Below are 11725 nucleotides of genomic sequence, written 5' to 3'. Positions count from 1 at the left end.
TGTTCCTTAAGATTGTGGTAGAAACCAGTAATCTCTGACAATCCTAGTGAGAGACTGTAACTTGAGTTCAGACACCAAGGGTCTGCCTGAAACAGGGACACCGAGCTGTAGCTGAAGGAGGGCAGGGGGAGGGAACAGGAACCTTCAGGAATTTCACTAGGCAAATCTATTAAGACATAGAGGAATCTAGTAATCTGTTTCCAAGCCATCTACTTGGCTCTGTTTGCAGGGCTGATCATTTCTCAGTCTGAGCAGGCATGTTTTGGATGTAATTAAAAGAGCTGTCTGGTTTCTAGGCAAGACAAAATGAATACCACAGTTAAACTGCAGAGAAATGGGGCTGTACACTACCAGCCTGGTTCAGCCTGGTTTTAGGTGCCGTTGAAAATAGTTGACTGTAACCTTCTATCAGGCTGGATTACACTTCTGTCAGCTGCCTAGATTAGTTAATCACTCAGTTTTTGTTGCAAGGGACTATTTCTGTCCCGAAAGGTGGGATGTGTAAAACCAGTTTATATGATTTACGATGTTCTTTAAATAAGCAAGTAGTAAACTCCCTTCCACATAGCTAATAGAAGTGCTCATTACTTGGCAACACTAGCTAGGTTGAAAAGTAGGGACTTACTAATCACCAGCGAGTGTAATTGTTTCCTTGCTTTGTCTCCGGAGCGTTGGGAATCTCCGAGGCAGCTGTGTGCTGCTGGGAGAGGCACGCTGGCATGATGCCTGCGAAACGCACAGATGCTGGTGGAGGAGGCAGTTGGCTCCTTTCTTGCAGCGGAAGGTCATGGAATTTCACTGGTGATTTTTGTGGGGGCCTTAGAATGAAGTAATTAGCGACTAGGAGAGTTATAGCTTGACTTTCTCACTTATCTCTGTCCTTGTAATGCAGCAGTTGTTCACTAGCCTTGACCCAGTAGAGAAAAGTGACTGCCTGTGAAGAGTTCTGTACAGCTAATGAATTAAAAAGCTAGGCTCTAAAAATAGAGCCTGATTCCTACTCTATTATCTACTCACTCTCCAAGCTGGGAAAAAACACCATATTTTTGTACATCTCTTTTCTTTTCCAGCAGACACAAGTCTAGTTCGGAGAGTATCAAGCCAAAATACTCAGAGTGACGGAAACACTGCTACAGACACAAAAAAAAAAACAATTTGGATTTGAATTGAATGCTCTTATCTAGGCCTTTGAGCAACCACCAACTTTTTGATCCAATCCTTTTAAAGTAATTGTTTGAAATGTAAAGCTGTATGAAAGGATGGAGAGCCTGTAGGTTGTTCTCTTCATGTGTCAAGGTTCTGAATCAGCTTCAATTTAATAATTACACACAGAGTGTTTAGGTTGCAGAGCCTTGCTCCCTACAGTTAGGAAGTGTCTGAGCTACACTGCTTACACAACCTTTAATTCAGTGGCTATCCTGCTCTTACCTAATGGGCCTCTGGCAAAGCCAGGACTGGAACCCAGTTCTTCTGGACCCCTTGTCACTGCCTGAAATTTAAGAGAGCATGCTTTTCTTTGGTATCAAATGATGTTCAATGATATAATTAAAGGCTCTTATTGTAATGAAGATGACATTCAATCTCATTAAATACTGTCATCTCTCCATCATTCAGCATACTGGAGAGCAGGGGGATCCTGGAGATCAGAGAGCAGATGAGTGATTAAATTAAACCTGGCTCTGATAAGACCAGTGCTGGCTGACACTGCTCTGTCAAATGGCAGGTACCCTTCTTCCAAGCTTTCTCAGGTCTCCCTGCACTTCTGGTGCTGGGCTTTGGGAAAACCCTTCCTAGTTAGTATGTTGGATCCTAGCTGACTCCATTGGGGTTTTGCAGTCTATCTCCTTGCACAAGAGCAGCAGAGGAATGCCTCTGGACCCAAGCTGGCTGTCCACGTGCAAGTTGAGGAGTTCCCTTGGAAACACAGAAATGGAGAGGCACATCAAAGGGAAAAAAAACAAACCAAGAAACAAAAACCAGAAGAGGACAAGTAAGCTGGCTTTCAGTGGGGCTTGTAAGCACCCTGGTGCTGCTCAGTGACAGGAACACCTGGTAGAGGAGGCTACAGCTAGCCAGGGTCCCTCAGGGCTCATCAGTCAGGTCTGTGTGGGGCACTACCCGCAGTACAAACCTGGCTGAACAAACCTACAGCTCCTCAATAGCTCAGCCTGTGTCTCTGGTATCAATCTGCTTCCCTGAAACACCAGGCAGCGGCTGCACTTCACCAAACCCAGAGCAGGAGGACAGTTCTCGACTGGTGCTGTGGAATAAATGTCCTGTGTCCTCAAGCCCTCCATGTCCCAGGCCTTGTCACCAGGCTGTGTGTCAATAGAGCAGCAGGCAGAAACCAAGACCCTGTTAACTCTGCACTGTGTTCACGAGTGTAGCTGAGTTGTCATCCCCTGAGAGCTCATCCACCAAGCAGAGGAAGTAGCTCATTAGTCCAGTGTTCACTCATTCATTTATTCATACAGTTTTCTTGCAGCATTGTTTTTCTGTGACTAACAAGCAATTATTTGAACCCTTTCCTTGTATGAGAATCACAGCACTTCAACTCATCTGCTGTTATGATCCACCTGCCTCTCTCACGGGTTTCATGATTAGTCAGGTAAGTTTAGATAGCAAGTTATGCAACCTTTATAAATTATGTGTTTTGAGCTTTGTGTTTTCAGTTCTTTCAGAGCAGTATATAAAAATAATGTTTCATAAGTTGCTTTGTTTGCAATTATTTGGAAAGCAGTTTTGCCAAGGCACAGTTAAACAAAGTCCTAATGAATCTTTTGAGCAAAACAGAAAGTTTTGTATTATTTTCACTTTGCAAGTTACTGCTACAGGTGTTGTTGGAGAACATCTGCTTTAGATCTTTTTTACAGAAAAAGACACAGTAAGATTCAGCTACGTAGGAAAAGTCAGTGTGCAAGTAAAAGGACCTTTCTTGAGGTTTGGGGTTTTTTAATAGAATTCTAGAAAATGCTTGATTCAATTGGTTCTGGTGAATCTGTAGGATCGAGTCCCCAGTCTTAATCTAAGTAGTTTTATTAACTGAAAGATGCCTGGTAGTCCTTTCTTAAGAGGCAGAGAGTAAACTCATCTGAGCTAATAGTAAGGTACTAAGTTTTTCATTTTAGACCAATGATTTGTGTTGGGAAGGTGATTGCTATCCATTTGAAACAGCAGTTTTAAAGCAAAAGTTATACCATATCGATGGGAAACACAAAATAAGTTCATTACTCCAAGTTACACTGAAAACCCAACTCTTAGATTTAGGATTTATGTTGCCAAGAAGGAAAACAGAAGTTAAAACACTGTGAAAAACTGAATCAACTGTTCTGACTCCTGAGGCTAAATGAAAACCTCCAGTACAGTTATTACTTTCATTGGCTAGTTTAATAAAAAACACGAGAACCATAAAACTATGTAAAGCATATGCCATACATGAGTTCTATTTTCTCCAGTGATGGGCCCATCTGTTTAGATCTGAAAACTTCAAAATGGCTCTCTAGCAAACAATCTCACCTCCTAGTAGGTGCTATTCTGACAACATTCTGAAATTTTAACCTATTTTAAGAAAAAAAATAATTTAAAATAAGAAAAGTTTTGAGCATGAATAATTCTGTTAGCCAAATTATGGCAGTGTTAATGTGAACCATGGATATGAAACTTGATGGTTTTTACAGTTTCTGCAAATTGTCCTGAAATCACAATTGCATTACAGCTTGAGCATTGAATTGTATGGTTCTTTCATAGGAAGTTTGTAATAGCAGTAAAGGCTGAAGCAATTTTGTCCTGTGCAGGGAGTCAGACAGAGAACCAGGGAAGTGACTGCCTTCCAACTTCCCCCACTTTGGCCCACCCTGAAGTGGTAACCCTGGACCAGCTCTTTCAGCACCCACCAGCCAACCCAAGCTGACCCATCTCGTTTCTCCTGGGTTTATTTACAGCCCTGTGCAACAGGCTACTGCTTGCTGCTGACTTGGTTCTTTTTGTTGTTGTTGTTATTCAGTAGGAGTGAGATTGCCAAAGTTGTAGTTGTTTGGTTTGTAAAAGGTGTGCTGCTCAGCTTCTTGTGCCAGTTCTGCTGTCACAAGAGCTGATTCTGTCTGTCTGTCAGGCACAGCAGGGAGGAGCAGAGGTGGGAGAGCAGTGGGTCTGAGCTGGCCAGCTCTGAGGTGGGAGACTTCCTAATTCCAAGATAGACACAGTGTAATGTGTCCTGCTGGGATCTGTGACCCAGCACTGAATTAAAACTTGGCATTGCCTCAAAGGGAAATAAAACAAGAGAAAAATGTGAATGGCCATGCAGGGCCAGCCCCAAAGGTCTAATGGGCACAGTGCCTGCTTTTGACAAGGACCAGCAATGGGCATTTGGAGAAAGGCTGGTGAGTGTGGAGCAAGCCCAGCCCCACATGTAGCATCTCCAGTTCTCTGAAGAGCAGGGTAAGGATTTCCTCACACTTGTGGTTGCCCTTGTGCCAGCAGCCACCCAGGACAGCTGCAAGCTGTGACATCCAGCACTGGCTGGGAACTCCCACAGGGCTTCTGGCTCAGCAGGTGCATGGGCTGGATCCGTATGCAGGATGGCATCTGAAGGCAGATAAAGAGAAAATTACTGCCTTGACTCATAAGTGCCTCCTGTAATTTGAAATGGGAAGTGGAAATACAACCTGTTTTGATGGTCTGCTCCTGGAAGCTCACTGAACCAGAGACTTTCCAGATGACTCAGAGCAAGATGGTTGTTTGCTGAGAACTGCTGTATCAAGGATTTGGCAGGATTATATAACAAGCAGTTGTCCTTCACCCCGATAATGTCTTCTCTGCAAGACTGATACTTACAATTCACCAGTGTTGAGGAACAGCAATAAAACAAAATGGCAAGTGCCTGGAGGCATCTTCAGGATGCAGTTGAGCTCCTGCCTGGAACAGGTCTATTATTTGCTTCTAGACATTGCACTTCAGTTCAGGAAACCACGATAAAATTTCACTGCTAGTTTCATGATGCCACCCATTCCTTTGCAGTGGTACTGTTTAGGTTGTGTTTGCCAGTGTACCTTGCTCTGTTTAGCAGGAGCACTACAACTAGTTGTGGAGAATGTACCTCTTTCTTTGCTAAGGCTCAGAGAGTGAAACCTTTGGGAACTAGAGCAAGGCTGGCTTATTTTGTGTACTTGAATTTTGCTGTGTCTCTTTAAGAGCCGCTCCTGGGAAAGATTGCACTGGATTGAGCTTTGGTGAAAATCGTCAGTGTTTGTGGAAGAAGGTTAAGAAGATCCTTTCTAGGATGCATTCTCCCAATTCAGGGAAAAGAACCAACAAACACCCCCACACAAGAAAACTCCGCAAAAGAAACAAACAAAACAAACAAAAAAGAAAACCCAGAAGAAACAGGAATGGTCCTTTTTGTCAGTGTCTGATATCAACTTTTGAAGAAGATAATTGATTGTGTCAGGGAATTCCAAGAGTATTTTCAGTCCTTGGAACTGTGTTTGAAACTAATTAACTTTGTTCTAGCCAAAACCAGCACAAGACCCAAGCTGGGAATTGCGTTTATTTGCTGATGTTCATGTAACAAGAGATGAAGTGACCATGATGATTTTATTAAAACTGCAAGCGCCTCACCGGGAGGTTTTGTTGGTTTGCCTGTGAGCACTAGAAGGAATGAGAGAATTGGCTTCCTTCCCTCTTATTTGTAATGGTTCAGAGCAGAAAGTTCTTGCTCTGACTTAATGCAGAGAGCCAGTTTTGCTGCATGTGGAGCTGGTAGCTGAATCTGACTAAATGCACGTCTGCCTTTATTGACAAGGCTGATAATATCCAGCTCTGTTTCCATCCCATCAAATACGAATGGTCCCTTAATAGGAATATTGTTGTGTCAGGAGTAATCTGGGCAAGTCGCTGAGGCATAACACAGCCAGACCCAAGATTCAGGACAGCCAGAGAGGTCAGCATTTCCACTGCTTGTACAAGTGCCAGAACTGCAAGTGCAGATTAGTTTGGATACACAGCAATGTTTGTACCCAGAGATATCCCACCAACATATTTCTAAGGCCCTACAAATATAATTTGGATCTCATGCTGGTGCCTTGGAGTTACACCCTTCTGCTTTCAATAGAGTTATTCCAGATTTATCTGGAATCTGAGTTATTTTAAGAAGTGTTGTGTACTTGCAAATGCCTCAGGTTTGTTTCTAGTAAGCTTTCACTCTTGCTACCAATGCCTTGCAAAGGGTTTTATGAGAGAAACTCCATTTGTTTTAACAGTTAAGTTTTTATAGCTGGAAGCAATTTTCTTTAGTGTAACATTTCAGGATTCCTTTATGGCTAGCGATATTTCATTGAATACCTGAAGATTGAGACCTACTGCATGACTTTATCATGTATAAAGCTTATTATCTGAGATAATTTGGTGCATAGCAGGCTTATTTATTTAAAAGGTCACACAATCATATTTCACCCCTGGTAATGGCATTTTTATCCATTTAATAGGTTTATCCTAAAGCATATTTATTCCTAATGCATTTTATTCAGAAGCCAGTTAATAACTTTAACTCTTTAGGCTCTTAGCAGAATACAGAAGCCAGCTTTTCAGAACAAGAGTTTGGCCAGCTGGGCCTAATCCAGTAGCACACAAGGTCCAATACAGAGTTCCATGCATCATCTCTTGATTCAACTCAGCACCTCGAAGGTGTAAGTCATCTTTTGGGCCTCCAAGTTAGCCAGGGTGAGACAACAGTCAGGGGAAAAAACACTGTGCTGTGTAGAGCCTGGAGCTGTCTTGGCCCTTGAGCTGCCAGCTATCCTTTGGGTAGTTACAGGTGGTAAGTAAGTCTCAGGGCCAAAATGTGTTTTGGTGTATTTCCCAGAGAATTTTTTCAGATTTGACTATAGTTGCCTTTGTTTTGTCAGGATGTAAAAGGCAGTTCTCACTCTCTGGGCCGATGCACAGGGATCAATGGCACCTGTAATGAAAGCTGTTCATTTTCTACAAACTTGTGCTATTTAAGGCCCAGACGCAAATTGTATTTGCCTCTGTTGGTGACTGAGCAGTGTTCTCTGGAATTTTCCTCGTAAAATACACCAGTAATCACAGTAAGCTTGTGCTGCTGCAGAGGAGAGAAGAAAGGCTGATACATAAAACCTTACAGGAGCTGGGGCTATAATTTCTGTCTGTGTGTCCCCTTCATACAACCTCCAGAATTTCCCCAAAACAAGCAGAAGATATCATTTGAGTCTCTGCTCTGCCCTGGATGAGCTTTATGTTTGTGTTACACTACATCTCTCCAAGAATGAACATAACTTGCAAAGAGAAAATTCAAACTGGGTTTATGGTTTGGTGGCCTGGAGGTTTCAGAAGGGGAATGGTGGAGCTGAGCTATGAGAAGACTTCTGAAGCAATAGTTTTGATCTGGTGACAACAGTGACACCACATCAGGGATGTCCTGGCTAGCACCATGTCACACAGTGCCAACGTGATTGCTGCCAGCCTGCAGCTCAGCTAACTTCCTAGAGAGCACTGGTGCTTTGAAATAAGGTGCTCTTCAGGACACTGTGATATAAAAGAGTTGGAAAAAGGCAGAGGAAAATACAAAAATCCAGACTTAGAAGGGTACATATTACAAAAGACACCAGAGTGGGAAATGCAGTTTCCCCTGGAGAGGCTTGGGTGGTGGGGAGAAGGGACTGGCAGCTGTCAGAGCACAAGGCAGCAGTCATGTGCTGACTGTGCCTTCAATACAATGCTGCTGATGCCTTCTCTGGGACAGCACAATGTGTCAGAAATCACCTGAAATCGTGTGAGTCTTTTTCAGGGAAGGCAAAGCGTAGCTCCTTGTACATCCTTTGCACTATCCATTCTGCTTCTCTCCCAAAAATCACATTTGGCCCAATCAAGCAGTATATATTCTCATCTTTGTCCCATCAGCTGATGCTTTTATTTCTGGATAAATAGATGATATACTGGCAGATTAAGGAATTGATAGCTCAAAAAGGAAAAGGTGGACAGTGATACTACTGCCATATAAGATAGACTTAATTAACATAGAATTAATGCTTTGTCTTTCTAGACTAAAAGCCCAAGTCATCTTCCATGGGGCAGATGAGGCTAGTGGTAATGCATCACTATTGCATGAGGTTATTTCCCATCAATTTGACCAGCCCAGGCAATCAGTTGTATTACCAAAGTATGTGAAGAAAAAGCATGCTTGCAATAATGCTGGGTAAGAGAAAAAAGTGGCAGGGTTATGTGCTTCAGGCTATAAACTGACTGCTGAGGACTTTAATCAGGAAGAGAGTTACCCTATGGGCAAGTTGGTATATGACTGTCTATTATGAGCTTTTATATCTTCCTCTAAGGCTCTGATACCGAGAGACAGGATGTGAGTGCAAGGGGATGGTTTGTGAGCCACATCCTCTGCTTGGTTATACTTAGCTCTGTGACTGCACCACTCCCAGTACCTAAGCTAGCTGCATTTGTGTCATGTAGGCATGCCCTTAATGGGCAGCTTTAAATTATTCTATATTTAGCATTTGCTTCTTCCTAAAGCATTCTGCACACATTCAGCCTATGAAGGGATGTGATGATAAGCTGAAGACCTCTGGGACCTCCTTATCAGGATTTCTCTTTGACAGAGAGAAAAAAGTGCACCAACTGAAAGAGTCAGAGATATATATGTTAAATAGGAATGGAGAAAAAGTAGGGCAGGGGGTCAGAAAACATTCTGTAGGGCTTGACCCAAGCTGACTCTGATCAATAGAAAAATTTCCACTGGCTTCCAGAGGCTAAGATTAGTTAGATGAGTTATGGCTATTTATATCATTTACTGTACGAAAGAAAGTCACAGTTACAGCTATCTTTATAAAGACTTTTAGAGGGCAGTATTTAAGGTAGTAACTGTAGATAGCAAGTGAATCTTTGCTTCAAAGAAACTGGAAATGCAGGCATGGCTTTGGTATCAGTTACCTCACCTAAGTGTACTTGTATGAACTAGTTCCATCTGTGGTTGTGGAGCACAAATTATTCAGGACAGACACATTACTGAGGGTTTCAGGGGGATCTTATCACACCGATTGACCAGAGAGAAAAAGAGTGACAAAGAATTTTATATGGGGGAAAATAACTTATTATGTTTAAACCATTGCATGCTGTAAACAACCAGGGAAGAGAACTTGGGCTTACTGTAGATCTGTGCAAATGTCAGCACTGTTCTGAGCATCAGTCAAAAAGACAAATAAGAGGTTAGGAATTTTTTCCTGAGGTAATAAAGAAATAAAGAAATAGAAAACTTCAGGAGCTGTTGCGGCATGAAAAAATGCTGCTCCTTGGCACTCTTCACGTAAACAGTTTTTTTTTCTCTTTGCAAAGTTTATGTTTTGGGATCAAACTATTATTATTGTAAATGTGCCAGGCACTGAAGAAATCCAACTCGTCCGAAAGCACAAATGCCTGCTGATGGAAACTCACGGCGTTCCTGGCTGATGTGTGGATGTTTACTAGGATTAGGAGGGCCTCTCCACGGGGACAGAAAGGTGCAGGCATTCAGTTCCAACCTGAGGAACCACCAGCATTTTAGGCCTGAGGACAAAGAGTCATCAGCCTCTACATTCCTCTGCTGAGGTAGCCAAAGTGCATCCTGTCCCACCATCCAGCTATCAGCTGCACTTAACATTTAAGTCAGCATTAGTTGGTGCAACAACATTGTGCCATCTCCCACCCAGAGGTAGCACAGAAGGGAATCACTCTGCAACCTCTGGAATTTAAACATGCAGCTTGAGCTGCTCCATGTGTGTGGGCTGGGAGGAAAGAGGGATAAATGTTTGTGTTCCTTTCTAGGGGTGGGAAAGGGTTTGAAGAAGCTTTTTGTCCCACCTTCTGTGCTTTTTCCCTTCTTCTGCCCCTTCGTGCTTCAATGCCTCACTTCAGTGTGTTCCCAGAACCACAAGTCTTCTGCAGACAGCAGCAGTAAACAGAGGCTGAGGGATTCTCAGGACTGACCAAACACACGAATTCCCAGTCACTCTTCCACTGATCATTCAAGTGCCTGCCCAGCCGTCAGGTTGGAGAGGTGCCATGCCACTGTGAATGCCAGCAGTACACCATAATGCCAGGGTTTGTTTTGCCCTTCATGGAAAGCTGGATCACAGTCCCTGTGGGGACCAGGAACATCCACCGAGTATCACATCTTTAAGGGAATGTTATTTGCAGCTCAGCAAGTAACACTAGAGCTTTAGCAGCCAAGCTAGAGTCAAAGACAAGCCCGTCAAGAAGAAGCCCAGGCACCATGACTTGGCCAGCACTCAAAGCCACAAGTTACTATGCCAGGTGTTTGCTTGTGCGGGTTTGGAAGAGGTAGGCAGAAAGAGGCTCCAAGAAAAACTTGACCCTCTTATTACATTGGCAGAGTGGAGTCTTCTTCCAGGTTAGAGGTCAAGATTAAAAACCTTGATGTCCTCTAAGACAGTTTTCTTCTCCAAACATTGAAGTTGCTCTCGTCGTCTACCGTGGCAGTCCACAGCTTTGTGCTAAACAGCAGAACTAGAGCATAGGAACAGACAGGGTCATTTCTGAGACCCCATTTAGAACCTCCAGGACAGGCTCCACACTGTTTGCATCCCGTGGCTACCCACAGCCAGCTCTGCCTTGCTGGACCTTCTCAGGAAACATCTCTTTGGCTGCCCTTGATGTGGACGAGGATCCTGTGTGAGGCTGGGTGGTGGGCCCATTATTTGCTTCTTGCCATACTCTATCCCTAAGAGAAGTGCTTGGCTCTTGCAAACTGTGTATGAGCCACCTCAGGGAAGGAACCAAAAAGGATGTAGTTTGGGAGCACAGAGAGCACTCTAGGTCTGGATGGGTTGTTCTGAGATAGGAAAGAGAAGCAAAATAAATATATGTTCTTGTAGATAGTTGGGGGGTTGCTTTAGGACTGCCAAGTGTAGCACCAGAGGCAAGAGGAGGCTGAAACTGCTATAATGATCCCTGAGAGTCTCAAAAGTAGATGGTAAAAGATATTAGAGGCTGGAATCTCTCTGGGAGTGACAAAATCATGCTGTGGCAGTAAATAGGATAGAACTGAGATTGGGAGCAATAATGTGATGGCCTCTCCCTATGGCATCCTACGAACCTGCGAACATTGCCTTTCCCATTTGTCCCGCCAGGCAGGAGCAGCAGCATTTATCCTTGCCCACAAAGGAAGTGAACAAGCAGTCCTTCCCTCTATTGACCACTCTCAGGAATGGAGTCCATGCACCTGAAAAACCTGGAGCCTCCCTTGAGCACCACAAACGGCCTGCAGGCCAGGTGGACCTTTGGTCTGAGTGCCAGTGCCTCCCTGCTGGCATGTTGAAGCCTTATCCAAAAGCAAGAGCTCTGTAGGGGTTTTTAGCAGTGAACATCTGGGGTTGATGACCCACCAGTTAATAAACATTACTCAAACATATGTTTTGTTAAAATCCAAATACAACACTAGAAATCCCAGAGACACAGAATACACAGACAGAAAGGACTTGCTCTGCTGATATCCAAGCTAGTTTTCTAACAGCACTTGATGTATTCACTACCTTCTCCTTTGAGTCTGTAGGCCAGTTTAATCTGTTGAGGAGTTTGAGAAGCTGTGGTAAGCTAATATCAAATACATCTTATTTGTGCTCTGTCCACAGGGACCAGGTGGAGGAGCAGGACAGAGCCCTGAGCACAGAAAGGGAGGGTGGGCCATCACACCTTGTACCTGACC

The sequence above is a fragment of the Oenanthe melanoleuca genome, chromosome 2, assembly GCF_029582105.1.
Source record: "Oenanthe melanoleuca isolate GR-GAL-2019-014 chromosome 2, OMel1.0, whole genome shotgun sequence".
NCBI lineage: Eukaryota > Metazoa > Chordata > Aves > Passeriformes > Muscicapidae > Oenanthe > Oenanthe melanoleuca.
The sequence above is the reverse complement of the archived record's forward strand: the minus strand, read 5'-3'. Positions refer to the sequence as shown.